The sequence below is a fragment of the Plectropomus leopardus genome, chromosome 5 (genome assembly GCF_008729295.1).
Source record: "Plectropomus leopardus isolate mb chromosome 5, YSFRI_Pleo_2.0, whole genome shotgun sequence".
In the NCBI taxonomy this organism is placed as follows: domain Eukaryota; kingdom Metazoa; phylum Chordata; class Actinopteri; order Perciformes; family Serranidae; genus Plectropomus; species Plectropomus leopardus.
This window is the reverse complement of record NC_056467.1, coordinates 23062213-23078882: the sequence shown is the minus strand read 5'-3', so window position 1 is coordinate 23078882 and position 16670 is coordinate 23062213. Positions and strand designations below refer to the sequence as shown.

General features: G+C 40.1%; 1 protein-coding gene across 1 annotated transcript in view; it reads left to right on the top strand.

The window, feature by feature from the left end:
• Nucleotides 1–16670, top strand: part of dph1 (diphthamide biosynthesis 1) — a 66727-nt gene that overhangs the window by 12286 nt on the left and 37771 nt on the right.

Here is a 16670-nt window from a genome sequence, read left to right as displayed (position 1 = left end):
AGGGGACACAGAAAAAAAGCTACAATCACAGACAGGGTCTAATGGCACTCCCCTCAAACCTGCAGTTTCTGTTCATTCCTTCGTGCTTAACTAAAATAGTCACTCTAAAATAGTAAAAACTTTTAGACAAATGAAAAATGTGTGACCAGCAGTAACATAACTGCCAGTCCAAGAGCAGGATTCAGTCAGAGCTGATCAATTCAGAGTGCTTGCGTGAAGGCAGCTGTTCTCTCTTTGCTGAGCTCTCTGGAGGAGTTGTGTGCCTGTATGTATGATTCAACAAAACATATGATAGAAGACGCTCACTTAGTGATCCCACTGACATACCATACCTGTGTTCTGTCTCGCCTCATCATGTACTTTCCGAGGTAACTGTCAACATAGGCTTGAGATGGCTTTAGTAACAGTCATGTCACAATCAGCGTGTTGGTAGAATGAGGTACAGTATGCACACACAGCCCCCAGACATCTCCAGGTCCTTCACCGTAGCCGTCCTCATCCATCAGAATAGATCCACTATATTCCGCGCAGCAGGTTGAATCATTTCTGTGGGAGCAGCAGTCACAGCCCACAGCCTCCTGGGGTAAATGTCAACTCTGCCATTAGGAAGGAGCCCGATAGGAGCCTCCAACGCCTTCTTGGCCTCACATCGTCACAGCCCTTATGGCGCCCACAGCGCAGCTGAGCTGTCGCAACAGGGTCTGGGTGTAAGTGAGGGAGTGAACATGCCTATGTACCAGCATATATGTACGTGTGTTTCTGTGCATTTGTGCATGATGGTCATGGGTCTGTGCCCACTCTTAACTTCTGCTCTTTGTACATGATGTATTCATATATGAGCTCCCAGCTCACGCAGAGCCCCATGTGCTGCCTAATTAGTTCTCCTGCCAGGCACACCCTTGCTACCAACCTGAAGCTTATGTTGAACGCGATATACCATCATATCCCATCAGCAGCGACTGCCTGCAGATCCAAACTGGTATCAGTCATGTTTTTCTGTTGATCTGTGTCGTCCTCCTGTCATCTGCCCAGAGGGGAAGGAAGATGTGCAAAAATAAAGGACCCGTGGGGGTCACCAGTCCCCTAGCTGAGAAGCACTGCTCTACAGCACCCAGCTAAAGTCTTGTTTTAAATCTTTACATGTTGCCATTTTCTTGCGAGAGCTCAATTGGTACCGAACATGTGCAACTCCTCAATAGAGATGATAAGGAAGCAAGATGAAGAAAAGAGAAGGCAAACTTCATACCTAAGTCATTGCAAAAACTTGAGGTACTTTTTTCATTGCAAGTACTGCCCCCCTCCTGGTGATGACAGGTACTCATGCTATCTCAGGTTAATCATCCACACCTACGTTCCTTTACACCTCACAGACACAGGCCTGGAGGACCACCAAGGTACCTGTCAGTTCTGTCTTTGCCGATCTCGTCTCATCTTGGGGGACATCATGCCCAGGCGGACTTTTAATCCTGATAGGTGCTGACACTGTGAAATATGATATCTTGGCAGATAGCACCTTGGAAATAGCCTGAGCTGTCGCGAAAGTACAATTGAATCCTTGTAGAGATACAGTAGGAATTATACAAGTTCGCTTTGGCTGTAAGTTGGACAAGACTGGCCTAGTCAGATTGAGGTTGAAATATTTATTCTTAATGGCTGGCCTCTGACTTCTAAATGAGTTTGAACAAAGTAGTGGGAACACTTTGGTGAAGGCAATTCACTTCATTCTACCGGTAAAGAGACCACCAGTGTTATCTTACACTGAATACTCCTAATTTATGAAGCAATGATACAAACACATTTTCCCTCGTCTCAGCAGTGTGGAGAAGAGATAAGCAAAGCTTAATGCTGAAGGTCTCTCTTTTGCCCTCTGTTCTGTCTCCAGCACCACCAGTCAGACCGGCCATAATCGTTCTCATTTTGGATGGCTCAGTCGCCGGCACACGTCCATGTAATTGCGCTCACAGAAAGCCGTGTAATATTATGCGCAGCCTGGAAAGAATCTGCTGAAAGAATATTACATATGCTTTTAAAATGTCCTTTCACAGTAATTCCACTGACATTGCTCTGACAGTTGAAGGACACAAATTGGGGTTGCACAATCCGCAAATTGGAAAGAATGAAAACAATAAAAAAAAATGTAAGAAAGGATTATTTGAAGTTCTGCTCAATATAGGAGAATTTAGTGGTTCACATTCTCTTATGAAACCTAATTTAGTGTTGTGCGCACATTGTCTCACTAGAAAAGGGGAAACATGTTTTCTGATTCAACATGAAGCAGCTACTGGTGTAGCGGCCCACTTGGAATTAACACGTAAGACGCAGAGAGCTTCGACTGGTGTTCTTTTAATTCTCTCCTCTCTTCTCACCACTGGCTTTCGACACATTCTGTCACCTTATGACACAGTGAAAACTATGAAAACAGACAAAAATGCAAATTCTGTGGTGTTATATCTCAGAAAATAATGCATAAATCATGTTCACATTTTTAACTTAATAAACAATCATTTTTAGTAAACTCACGTAATGAATTTTACATGAAATAATCCGTTTTTAAACAGTAATGAATTACAGCTCATATGTAAATAAAAATAATGACAAATTCTCGTGTTTTAAATCGATGAAACACTCGTTTCACAAGGAATACACCATTAGTCTCATCATACCTCCTTCTGCTTTCCAAGGGCGCTAAGCTTGAACTCAGCCTGCTAGCAGCCTGTCTTCCACACACACCTCGCGGTAACACTCCTTACACAAGATATACAAAACACAAAAAACACGAAGCGAACCACAATAAAATAACTTTCTACAAGTTCCAACACAGCATACAAGAAGTAAATAGTTCGTTTGCATGTTTTACCAGCCCTGAAGCAACGTGAGCATGTTGTTTTCTGAGACGGGAGCAAGAAGTCTGGCTTCGCAAAACGGGAAGTAGCAAAGTACGAGCGGCGCTCTTCAAAATAAAAGCACAAAAATAAAGTGGCAGAACTAAATATCATAAACAAAATTCACTGCCATTTACAACTGGTCTATTTTTAAAATATGAACATATCTTTTTTCATATTTATCACATTTTTGCATGTTTTACCCCATTTTGTCCTTTTTTTCTTTTACAGACATTTCCATGTATGTATCAAAATGAAAATTAGTAAACGTAAAGAAGTAGCAGAAAAGACAATATCATTTACAAAAAGTGATTATTCAGGATTAACTATACCACCAAGGGAAGACGGAACAGCAGCTAATATGTTCCTTTTTTTCTGCAATCTACCTCGATTCATCAAGCATTGAGAATAATCCTAATGAGTAGGCGTTCCCAAACATTAAGTGAGAGATGTAATGATAGACAGCAGCTCAGAGGAATTATGACAAGGAGCAGAAAAAGAGAGAAGAGTGAGAAAGTGAAGACAGAGGAGAAAGACTGTGAAATGACTTGAGGGAGCTGAGTGACAGACGATGGAGGGAAGCCTTAGGGATGAACAGAAGAGGGATAAGATGGATTTGACCTCATCAATTGGGACAAGAAAAAGTCATAATTGTTATTTTTCAGAGTTGACTTGTATGTCATGAGGATTGTGAAAAGATTCTGAAAAAGGCAGTGATGTGCTGTGTTCAGTGATTGTTTTTCTTGCTTTTCTGACTGGTTTAAGGTGGGCGGGCTGAGGTGGAGCAACCATCGGGGTTTTTTAAATTGTGTTAATCGCTGGCTGACATTTCTTTCTTTAATAGGCTGTACCAGGCTTAGTATTAAAGCTAGAGTGATGATACTGGTATCATGTTAAAGCTAGAAGCCCCTGGAAATCCAGTGGTATCAACCATCACTAGCCTCTCAGGAAGGATGCTGAATAACGCACCAAAGTTAGGCTAAATTTTGGTGATGGAAAAACGGCATGGTCATTTAACAGGAGTCCCTTGACCTCTGACCTCCACAGACATCTGACTGAAAATGGGTTCTGTGGGCACCACAAGTCTCCCCTTTACAGACATGCCCACTTTATTTAGTCATGCAGTTTTTTTGCTGTCATTTGATTCCTAATCAAGACAATCTGGTAAGAATTGTTTTACCTTGTCAATATGGACTTCATAACTATTTTGAAATGCCAAAAAATGAAATTCAAAATGTGACTAAAAGATACAGTTGATAACAAATAACTATTGAAATTCTGTCATTAATCACGATTTAAAAATTAATCGTTTGACAGCCTAATTTAAACATACATGAATGCTCTTTTGTACATTTTAGTAATGTTCTGGGGCGGGGTGATTTCTGTAGCGATGTTTCTATGAGTTTTGATCAGCTCCTGGTCCTAACGGCCCTCCATGATGGCGTTTCCTCATTTTAGTTGTCTGTGCTTAGCCATGTTTCTTATCCAAAGTCGTCTTTCTCTTTGTGTTCTGGGGGGGGGGGAGGGGTGGGCCAGGAAAGGGGGGGTTGGTTCATATGTTTTTTTTATTGTTTTTTTTTATGTTTTTAAGTTGTATAGCACTTTGTGCTACATTAAATGTATGCTCTATAAATAAAGTTTAATTTGATGTGAATGTTGAAAGACTCATTTAGACATAATAGGATGTGTTACCTTCACTATAAGGCCCAAATATGTTTTGCAGCTTCCAGACAGATTTTTTTCTTTTTTGGCCAAAAATGGCTCTTGGGGTTGTGAAGGTTGCAGACCCCTGGTCTAAACAAGAGGCAAATACATTGTTCCAGCCAGCAACAGCAGCTTCAAAGAAGCTTGAGTATTTTGTTCTTGTCGAGGTACAATGGCACTTAATACCTCCATTATCTGTCCTCTTTGGTCCCTTATCCTGATTCCTGTCTTGATACCCTCACAGATCTGATAACCACTGTGTCAAACCAGATTCAGTTTTCTGTATTATGTTTTTAGAGGTCCGGCGAGATTAGATCTGTTCCCAGTTGTAGGCCTAGCCCTGAGTTTTCAGCTCCTGGAGCAATATCAGCACAATAGCAGTCACTTGTAATAACAGTTGCCTTATGATCGTTTTGTTTCCGTAAATTGGATTGCAGCTCTTTTAAGCATGCTGCGCTATGCTGTGCAGTTTGGGGCTCTATCTTGATAAAGCTGTAGGCCTCTCCATAATGACCCATGGCTCAGGCTTTTGAATAAATGCCATGACAAATAGATTAGATACACTCACAGAAATAGCAGTAATGATCTTGTTTTTCAGGGAGTTAAAGGATTATCTAATGGTATTACTGAAAACATCTGCGTAAGCATGAACCCGTACTTGCTGCCTCACGTCTCTCTATTTACTCATCCCTGGCAGATGTTCAATGACTGCAGTTAGACTGTCATATTTTACAGGGGGTTTTGTCTCCAAATTTTGTCTGTGGAAGACAGGCGACTCAGGATTCTTGTGTCAATATGACAATGAAATATCGTGAAATAAGCAGCGAGAGACATCGAGTGGAAGATATACTCAGCCAGAGAAGGAGTGGAGATCATTTAATCCTCCTGCCCAGTGCCCCTTGCCAAATTTATTTTTGGAGGGGAGCACTTTGTCAGGATATTTCCCGTGTTATATGTGCAGAAAGCAGATTATCGATATCAGATTTGCTAATATTACAAACCTGGCAGCAAACAGCTCATCTGTCTTAGTCTGCCATCACCGTCTCTCTCTCCTTCTCTCTTTCTCTGTCCTCATCTCTTCTGTCTTACGTAGGAAACACTTTTCGTGTTCTCCCGTTCTATTCTCACCTGTTTTCTTTTCTTCTGCGTCATCTCCCACTCACCCTTATCTCTTCTTCTGGGCTGCAATTTTGCTCCATTCTGATTTATTGCTTTTTTTTCCTCCTCATTTACCTAAACTGAACTCATTTAAGAAGGAAATAATGACGGTTCATCTCTGCTGAGCTAGCCTGCCACCTCTGGGAGAAGCCTCTTTTCCTGGGCCAATCCGCTCTGCGCCGTGCCAAAGCCCACTCACAGACACACTGATGAGGGCTGATGTCTGAAATGTAATGGAATAAAAGATGAGCCTTTGCCAGATGTTGGAAATAATTCACACGTGTATTTTGTATACAGGGAAAAGTGAGCTTGTGACCGTGTGTGCGTGTCTACATGTGTCAACATGTGTATGTGCGTGCGTGCGTGCGTGCGTGCGTGTGCGTGTGTGTGTGTGTGCGTGTGCGTGCGTGCGTGTGTGTGTGCGTGTGTGACTTGCAATCCAAACGTGCCACATATGCTCATTTGAGCTGTCTGCCCGCTGCGTATCACTGGCAACTGTGCAGGAGCAGTGCTGCAGCACCTTTACCCACCTCGCTGACCTGCTTGTCACTTTGATTCCTATGAGAGCAGTCTGCTGCCTCGGCTATTATTAGACCTCTGATATGAAAATCTCACTGGCAGCACAGTCATATGGACAGACAACCTACTGTGGAGTATACTGCTGCCGTCCTCTCAGGCTGGCAGGAGAGACAGTAACAATACAGAGTGTCCTTTTCAGGATAAGAATAATGCATCTGGTCGAGTGTAATCCCTCCTGTCCGTAAATTCACCAGGGTTAGTGAAGGCACGTTACACCTCTGCTGCACAATGATTCACTTGTTTACATCGTTAAAATGTGTGCACATAAACATGCACAAAGGTCATATAAGTGAGGGCCTTGACACACCAAGCTGATGGTCGGCTGTTGGTCGGTGTCCGGCCATCAGTGAGCATCTGTCACCCTACTTTTTGTGGTGTGTACAACACCGTTGGCACTTGTCAGCTGTATTTTCAGTCGATTCAGCATGTTGGAGACAGCAGAGCTTGCCCGTGAATGAAATCACTCTGATTGGCAGTTCAGCTCAGTGCACATGAAGAGAAATGTGAAGGAAGCAAACGGGAGTGAGAGTGAAACAAAATTGTGTTATGGTGTTGTTTTATTAGGGAGGTAATCCATTGATCTCTTTAACAGAAACGGTTCATAAGTGTTTGTGTTATTGTTTGGTGCACAGTAAATATCCCTTGTTCTTAAGGTAGTGTTGTGTTGTTAATATGCTTATCGGGTAACTAGCATCTCGAATCCATCCTGTCTGTCTTCCGATTTACCTTTTTAAATGAGGAATACAGACTGCCACGGCCTACTGGTATGAAGAGTTATTTTCTGTCACACCAAAAACAGAACATAATAGCTATTTGGCTGTTGGCTGTAGTTTTTTTCACGGGATGTTCAAGTGCAATATTTTGGTTTAGACACAGCTGGTGTGAGGCAACACAACAGTTGGCCTTTGACACCACTAGTTCTTTAATGCTGGTTTGGTGTGTTTGGGACCTTCTTCTATTGTGGTGATTATTTACACCACCATAATACAAGTCAGTTTATACATTCCTTTGACTTGTTCTCTTACCACATTAGTTATTTTAATACCTGAACTAAATGACTGTACTCTGGACCCACAATAGGACAGTAGATATTCAGCAAACACTCGTTATGTTCATGAAGCTCTCACAAAAAACACTGAAGATACGTCCTGCACCATTCACCAATAACACAGTTAAAAGACATTTTATTGAGACATCTGTGTTATTTTGAGTTATGAGCAACGGCACAGAAGATGGAAATTCTTTGAAGAAGAGCCAACTGGATCAGAGCGGTTCTTTAGATCTTTTGGAAACTTCTGACATTATATCACAAATAAGCGCAGGTGCAGCTAAAGGGATAATCTAACTGTGCCCACACAAGTTTGGCTCTTCCGATTCTCTTTATTTGGGGAGATCACGTCTTCATACAATTCTGTGGCAAACAGAGAAAGCAAATGTTAGCTTTGTAAATACCAGTTTTTGGCATAAACATTTTAGTGAGAGAAGCAGTGAAAAACAAGAGGTCATTTTTAAACGTCAGTTCTCAGTCAGTACACCTAAAATAACATGGAGATTAGCCACTTTGTTAGCATGCAGGTCGAAGCAACGCTAGCCATAATTGCTAGAAAAAGATAACTTTGCAAGAAGTCAGAGCTGTTATTTACAATTTCCAGGTTATTTGTCAAACTCGTTGTAGTTTTGTGATATGCCAGTTTCTTTGGGCATATCTTGCACTTGACTTTTTAGGAGTCATCTTTGTAAATTTTGCAACTACATACTCCAGATGCTTGACTCACCAAGTTTAACTGTGCCGGTCTCAGAATAACTAATAATTAATGTTGATATACAATGAAATGTGATGCAATACTATTTTAATACAGGTGCTTTCCAGGATTTTTGGGGTAATGGCAAAAAAATAAGTGTTTGAATACTGATGTGGATATTGATTACATTGGTAATGATCAAAGCCTCAAAGCATTCTGGTCAGTACTAATAAAGACAAGATATGGGCTTATTATACAAGTAAAAGAAGTGCACATAATAGTGCAGGGATTGCACTAAGACTCCAAAATTATGCTTTTTAACTATTGATACAATTGTTCATTGGCTTATTCATGAAATCAATAGACAGTTAAGATAAATAGATGCAACACCACTGGTTTAGTAAGTCAGGCAACTGAGAAGCCGTCATCATGATTATACAATTGGTAGGTGCCGATAACTAATTAGAAAGAACTTTTGTGATTTATTACCTTTTTTTTAACACAAAGTGCATGCAAGAGTAATTGTTGCCTAGCAACATCTGCACTTTCAAACAGACTAATGCTGGAAGAGTTTGGCAGCAATATTAACTGAAATGAAAGAATAAGTTTACCTAAATATAATGAATGTAAAATTAAAGCTAAGACCATACTGTCAGATTAATGTGCACCTGCAAATAGTTTAAGCTAGTTATTTACCATATGCTTTACTTCAAGATGTCTCAATTTAATTATTTTCAATGAATAATAAATATTGCTGTAATATGATAGAAATGCTAATGAGTGCATGCCAACATATACTTGCCAATTAACAGCTGCAAATGAGCTATAAAACGAAAAAAGATCCTGATCCCTCCGGCTCTATTCTGCAGGATTTTCTCTTAAAGTTATTTGTTGAATTGAACACTATTACAAAGAGTGATTTACAGGATATGAATACATTTTAGTGTAGGTGCCACAGGATATAATCTATTCCCCTGACATGTGAAAAACACACGGTAGCACTGTGAGTTTAAAAACACAATCTAGAAAATGCTGGAGTGCATCCCAGCATGCACTCAGTGAGAGGCAGAGAAACAGTCTGGATAGATTTCCAATCCATCAGGGTCAACATATTCACAATCCTGCTTGGCAATTTAGAATCACAAATCCATTTGCATGTGAGCCCCTGGAGGAAACCCACACACCCACAGGGAGAACATGCAGACTTATTATAGAAGGAGCTTTGGCTGAAGATTAAACCAGAACTCTGTTTTGTGAAAGGAAGGGGCTAACTACCAAGCTGCTACTGGAGTAACATGTGGTCAGGTGCTGGTGTTGCCTGTCATAAGTTAACAGTATTTTAATGACTTAATTAGATGGCGAATGCTCATTTGGAGCATTGAAAATAACCATGAGGTAACAGAAAAAGATAAGAGAGACTTTATTGTAATCCATGTATGTAGTGCACAATTCAGTAATAAGACAAACTAACGTGTGTTTTCCAGGTCCAAGTGAAAAACAAAAGAAAAAGGAAGAGACAAAGTGCAAACATATGTGTAGTGCAACAACAAACATGTAGTGTGATAATAGAAACATATAAATACAAGTAGTGTACAAATCAAATACAGGTGTTAAGTGTTAGTGTTAAAAATTTAAAGTGATTAATTTAAAGTGAATAATCAACAGTGAAAGAAGAGATGGTGTGTGTCTGTGTCTGTGTCTGTGTCTGTGTCTGTGTGTGTCTGTGTGTGTCTGTGATGTTCACTGTTGACCCCGAGGGATGCTAAATGGTAAAAATCAGAAAGCTTGGAAAAGCTCTAATCGTTTTCACACCGATGATGCACTTGGCTAGCAAAGTTAACGCTGAACAAATTAAATCACATCAGTGGGGAAATAAGGAAGCATGAAAATTTGCTAATTGGATTAGCCCACCTGATGATGGCAGATGACTGTGAAAACTGTCGACGGTTATTTTGTTTTTTTCCCCCTTTTTTTGTCTGTCAGGCTTGTTGACCATCCACACGCTCACCAAACAAATGCATAAATGCATGACAAGTAGCACTAATGCAGGTTATTAGACCTTGCTGTTCTTCTTAAATGGGTTTGATTGCACTCCACACATCAGAATAGCGAAGCATCATAAGAGTCATACTAGGTTTTTGCTGCTGCTTCCTTTACATTAGCAGACAGAAAAGAAACATTAGGATAGCGAAATCAAAACATTTTCCCTTCATACTCCCTTCTGCCGTGCTCTTGAGCAAGGTACTTGACCTACTTTCTGTTACATTGGAAAGTGAGTAGAGACATATAACTACATGCATTTGAGCCTTAACCTAAAAATAACACCCATTGTGGTGCTTTTCAATATTAACAAATGAAATATTGTTGACACAGTACCTCAGTATTGATGTGATCGATGTGTTGCAGTGTTTGGAATGTGACTCTTGTTATTCGTGTTTTCCTGCAGCATTCTCCAGTCAAACAGTACCTGCGTTGGATCATTTTTGTACCCATATTTAGAAAAAAAACTACTTATGTGGATTTGCTCACAGCCAATCACTGCAGGAGTGCGGTTGAATGCGATGTGTGGTTGGCCGCCTACAGAAGCAGCTGCAACCCATAGAGACAGGCGCATTTAAGTCCGCTTCCACCAAGAAGGAAACAATTCTGGCTTTCCACAGACTTTGTATAGCGTGAAGGTGCCGTTTTCTCATTTACATCTGCCAACAAACAACACAAAAAACACTAAAAGCTGCTTCGTGGTGGGTTGCGTTACCAACATGGAAGACTCTTACACTTGAGTTTAGTCCATTTCTAAATTGAACTCCCAAAACTGAAACACATCTGTATTTTTACTTTTGCTCTCACTTTTCATGTTAAAAAATAAAGAACCCTCTTAAAGTATAAGAGTCCATAACAGAGTTTTTACATGCTGTGGGACAGAAGGACTGAGCTTTTAGGCTGTAAGATGAGAGGCATCAATCGAAAGATACGGGAAAAATGTATGCCGTTGTTCAGCAAGAATTTTGCTCATTTTGGCCAGAAAACAGTAGAGGCTAAAGCTATCTAAGCTATGGAAGGCCTGAGTTTGAACTTTGTTGGCTTAAATGATGATCTTACCTGGTGATTCCAATAGTTGTAAATATTAAAGTATGTCATCAATGTTACTGGCCATTCAGTGGGATCTTTTTTTCCCCAGATAAGAATGATAGGAGGATGGATATGAGATACAGTATGCTGACAATATTGTGTCGATGTAACTTTTTCTCTCTGGTAAACATAAGGCACTTAAATACTCATTTGAAATGCTGTCATTTCATGAGAGCGCATGAGAGCTATGGAGCTCATATTATGGTGCACTTCTTCCTTGCACTTCTAATCCAGATGCTGAGAGCATCAAGGTGACAATAGAAACTCACTGCAGCTTAATTCAGGCGCAAATAGCACTGTGTGCTAGTTACTTGGGTGTTAATATGATCTGCTACCAATTACCATATTACCATATTTAAAAAGAATTCTTCCACGTTATGTGAGAAAAGACCCAAAATGAAAACTGTAAGTGGACTACTTGATTACTTTAAGCGAATTATTTCAACAGCATTGGTGTAGGAATAGTTCTGTCCCAAGATTTTTCATCCATATAAGCAGCAGATCAGTGTAACCGTGATCACATGAAGCGATTTCCACTCTGTCTGAATGTGAAGCACTGCTACTTGCAGTCCAGTCACTGAATAGATAAAGAACAAAAATACCTACTGTTAGGAGGAATGTCCCCCCACAAACCGTAGTATTGAAATTTAAGAACACTGTACTGTAGTTCTTTATGCCATTTTGGAATATAAAGATGTCCTTGTAGAAAGCTTTTTAATGTGTTCCAAAGCTGATGAACCCAAAAGTAAACCTGTGTCATAGTGAAAATTACCCGCTGCTTCACACACCTCAAAAACACCACACACCTTATATCAACAGTTAGTCAAACAGATGGTGGAATTCCTTCTTAGTTACATTCAGTCTAGTTATTTTCATCAACAGTTAGGTGTCATCGGCAACAGAACGGCTTTGTAAGTGCTAATGGGATGGTTTGCAGACAGGAAAAAGTTTTTCATTCTCTTTGTCTGCTGCAACATCTCAGAGCTGCAAGGCACTGGTGCAAACAAGTTCCCTTTTTATGCTGGCATCAGAGGAAATTCCTGTCAAAGTCGGAAAAGTATATCATCTCCTGAGGATGGTGGCAGAGAGATTAATGTGCTTTCATGCATATGCTGCACAGGCTAGGACAAAAATGGAGCTGAAGGAGATGCTATTTATATAAAACATATCGGCTACTTAACCTGTTGATAGACAGCGATACAATCTGCAGGCACTTCATCCACAGTTTTGTGCGTGTGTGTGTGTGTGCGTGCATGTGTTTGTCTGTGTGTGCGTGTGCGTGCATGTGCGCATGTGTGTGTGTGTGCACATGTGTGTGTGTGCACTCATTCTGTGTGCACAATGTATATGGCAGTGTGCTCCTGGACTGCCTGTGTGTTTGCGGCATACACAGGCGGTTTTTATAACAAAGATTTAGATCAGTTGGCAATTTCTCACACATATTGAGCTGTATGCTAAAGAGCTAATTAACAAGGGCTGTTATGGAGTTCACAAGCTTCCCTGACATCTTAATTAGATCTTAATGACATTTCAGTTGGAATGGCTGAACTGAGTACCCCGAGATGAGGCGAAACCAGTGCTGATATACTGAAGGAAACAGGAAAGTGACTGACACTGGAGAGGAGTGCAAGCAAGAAGGGGCATAAGGAGGGATGGCTTAGGAGATGGAGAGGGGATTAAATGGAAATGAGGAGGCATTGGAGGACATTTGCGCTCTATATGTACCCACCAGTAATATAGTGGGTCTCATGTTAGATAGCGTGTGTCAGAAATAGGATTTTATTAACACTGATGATACACTTTTCAGTCTGTCTTTCTCTCTCTAGCGCATTTTCGTTTTATCTTCCTTCTTCCCTCTTTTCCTCTCTCCCAGTGGAATATGGGACTATACGTTGGCCAGTAATTACTCTGCCCGTGTCCCAGTAGCATCACATGTCTCTTATGGGCCTCTTAATCAGATTCTTAGCATTTATTACCATGAAATTTCAGAGCACTCACTTTGAAATAACTGGATATGCACTGCACCGCCAATGGAGATAACATGATAATGGTATTTCTGGCAGATAGATGGCTGATTAGATATAATCATTTTCTGAAGTGCTGTGTTTTGCATAGTAGATGATTCTGCATGATCTGCAATGGATTGCAGTGAACAGTTTTGGGTTTTTTTTTCTGTTGGGCAGGCTGTATATTTTTAGCTGAAAGGTTGTTGCACGTTTATGCAACTCCAAACAACGTCAGTGGACTGCGATGAAAGAACAATGGGCTGCAGTGAATGAGCAAACTAGCGTACGAGTCCACAGACCTTAAACTACCCGTGTGATTATATCATTTTTAGTAACCCATAATTACCTTCATGCTGGCAGCTGCAAACGCATGCATACGCAGCACAAGACACACAACATCAAAACCACAACAAGAGAGATGTTAATTGATTCAAATCTTCGAAGGCAAATATTTATTTACCAGATGAGTTGTTCTGTCAATGTTTTCCTGGGCTCAGCTGACCGGCACTCCCCTTCACTTGAGAGCAGCCATTAGAGGAGAAGGGACAGGGAAAATAGAGATAGAAACAACATAGAAAACTAGGGAACAATGATGAGCAGCCCACAGAGAGTACAAAGCAGAGATTACATCAGAGAAAATGAGGGAGGAAAGGCTAAACAGAAACTTTGTCTGAAGCCCCTCGCGAGGAGCAGAGTGAGGAATAAACAGAGAGAGTGGATGTGGGTTGAAAGATTGGGCAGCAGGAGACACATTACTAAGAGTCTGTTGGTTGCTACAGATGCTGTTCTGTGTGCAGCCATGTCTGTTTATCACTTCCCTCTTCTCCCCGAGCCCTCTGTCTCATCTCTATTCTACCCCTTCTGTCTAGCCTAAATCTGTCAGAATACAGCCACAAATACCTGGCAACAACCACCATTTACAACCACCTCCTCGTCTGCCCATCTTTCCCCCCCTGCAATGCCTCAAGCTTCTGTTCATTTGCACTTCCTCCCTGTTACTCCCAGCCTTTATTCATTTTACTTAGCCTTTATGGCTTTACTTAGCATTTTATTCGCCCATAAAGGGCAATAAAAGAAAGAGCTTGTTTTTCTGCACTGCGATTGGCAATTCATTCGAACAGATCTGGGTCCACAGATGCTTGTGTAATTTGGTACTTTTCCTCTCAAGGAGGCTATGATTTTTTTTTTCTTTTTTTATTATTATTATTACAAGGGCAAAGTGGAACATTTAGGCCCACATGGATTGTTCCATGCTCAAGCAACCTACTTGTGGCATGACGCATGTAGTTTATTTTGAAAGAATGAATATTTCTATTTTTGGTTATAAACATCATGAGAAACAAAGATTATTTTTAGGGCTGCCTCTTGAAAGTCAGAGACTCAAATCTTTAGCCGGAGACCTTTAGTTTACTGAGATTGCTTCAAGCCGAGCAGTTTTTTTTTTTTTTTCTGTGTGCTGTTCTTCTGAGGACATTTTGATCCCCAGATTTTGCTGCGTAGTGAGTTCTTAATACTTTCACATTTTGCAGCTGCAGACATGCAGCCAGCGGCACAGAGGGGGAGTGAGACCACAATTTAAGGTGAAAAAGTGGTGAATTTACAGTTCACAGCAAGTTCATGCAATACAGTCTCTAGCTTTTGTTGATATCTGGTGTTGGCAAAAAATGTTTCACATTTGGGATCCATCGTTAGCATTGTTAGCTTGTTTACCATATGATGTGGATGCTGCGGTTACACTGACCATCCCGTGGAGCCCGTTCAGACTTAAAAATTTTTTCATGGAAAACATAATGAATCATCGAATATTGTCATTAAACTGTCAAATACTGCAAATTTTCTCAGCCAATAACCGAAAAAGGTGAAGGCTTAATACCCAAAGCTTATTTTTGCCTATCCTATATAAACCAGAGGATAACCCAGAATAACAGCAATACCAAAGATAGAAAAATGAATTCATTCATAAAAAATTAGAATGTTCTAAATTATAATCCTTAATTCTTTTTACACTATAATCAATCCTCACTTATTTTACACTGTAATTATTTTGCATTGTACTCTGTAATCATTCTACATGTCAGTTTTGGAGGAAGTATTTAGATCTTTTACTTAGGTAAAAGTACTTATACCATCCTGTAAAAATACTTTGTTAAAAGTAAAAGTCCTGCTTTGAAAAACAGTGTGTAAGTAAAAAAAAAAAAGTAAGTATCTTCAGGAAAATGTATTTAAAGTAAAAGTGCCCAATGTAGAAAAAAAAACACCCCAAAGGAGGAAGATAAAAACACACCACAAAACTCAACATTATAAAAAAAAATAGAGAAAAATTAAATGTTCAATAAAGTAGGTGGTAATTAATTTTCTGTGAATCGACTGCAGATTAATTAGCTAATCGTTGCAGCTGTACTTGTATGAAGTGTTTTGCAATTTAATTTATGATAAAACATATTTTACAAATTTCCCTTGTGATTTTTATGCAAAAAACCTCAATCTATAAAGTAAATTGAAGCTGTCACTTTATAATAAATAAACTGATAAATAAATGAAGATATAAAGTAGCTTGAAAAGAAAATACTCAGGTATTTATTCAAGTATCAAGTACAAGTATCTCAATTTTATGCATTTGTACAGTACTTGAGTGAATGTTACATTCCACCACTGCACATTTTAAGGCTTGTTTAAAACTCAAATGAGGGATACACATTTTCAACTTGAGTTTAGTCTATTTCTAAATTGAACTCCCAAAACTGAAACACATCTGTATTTTCCTTTGGTTCTCACTTTTCATGTTAAAAAATAAAAACCCCCTTCAAGTATAAGTTCCTTCTCTTAACTCAAACAAAATTGAAAACAGACAGGAAGGCTTTTGTTTACATCTCCAAAAAGTATTTTCCAGTGTTTTCAAATACACGCCTACAAATTTAAGGCATAGGATCCCACGAAACATTTATTGGTAGATTGATAATAGCCAGCTTTACGTATTATCCTAAGAGCTCTTTTCTGTAGTTTATTCAGCCCCACATGTTTTGTCCCATGCTCTCACAATGTACTTGTGGCATAAAGCAACTAGTTTATCCAAATGCTGCAAACACTAACTGTTGCTGACGCTGTTTCTCCTGTTCCCAGGCAGATGTACTGTAAATCCAGGCCAGAGATAGACGAGCCAAGGCCCCCACAAATTCTAATCTGCTTATGTGTACCAGTCTCCTCTTCTACTGCTTCTTCTTTTTGTGTAGCCTCCTCTCTGCGGCCAGGCTGACTGATGACCTATTAACCCTCGTCTGGCAGGGCTTTAACTACCAGACAGCTTGTGCCACACTCTGGCCTTTGGCTGCCGGTCACGAGGAGCAAAATAATAGCAGTGTGTCACCCTGATAAGCTGTGAGTCAGTCATTGACTGACAATGCTGTCAGATCCTATTTAGTGTACTCTATCTGTAGCAAGTGGATAGGGATTGATCTTATTCAGCTCGCTCA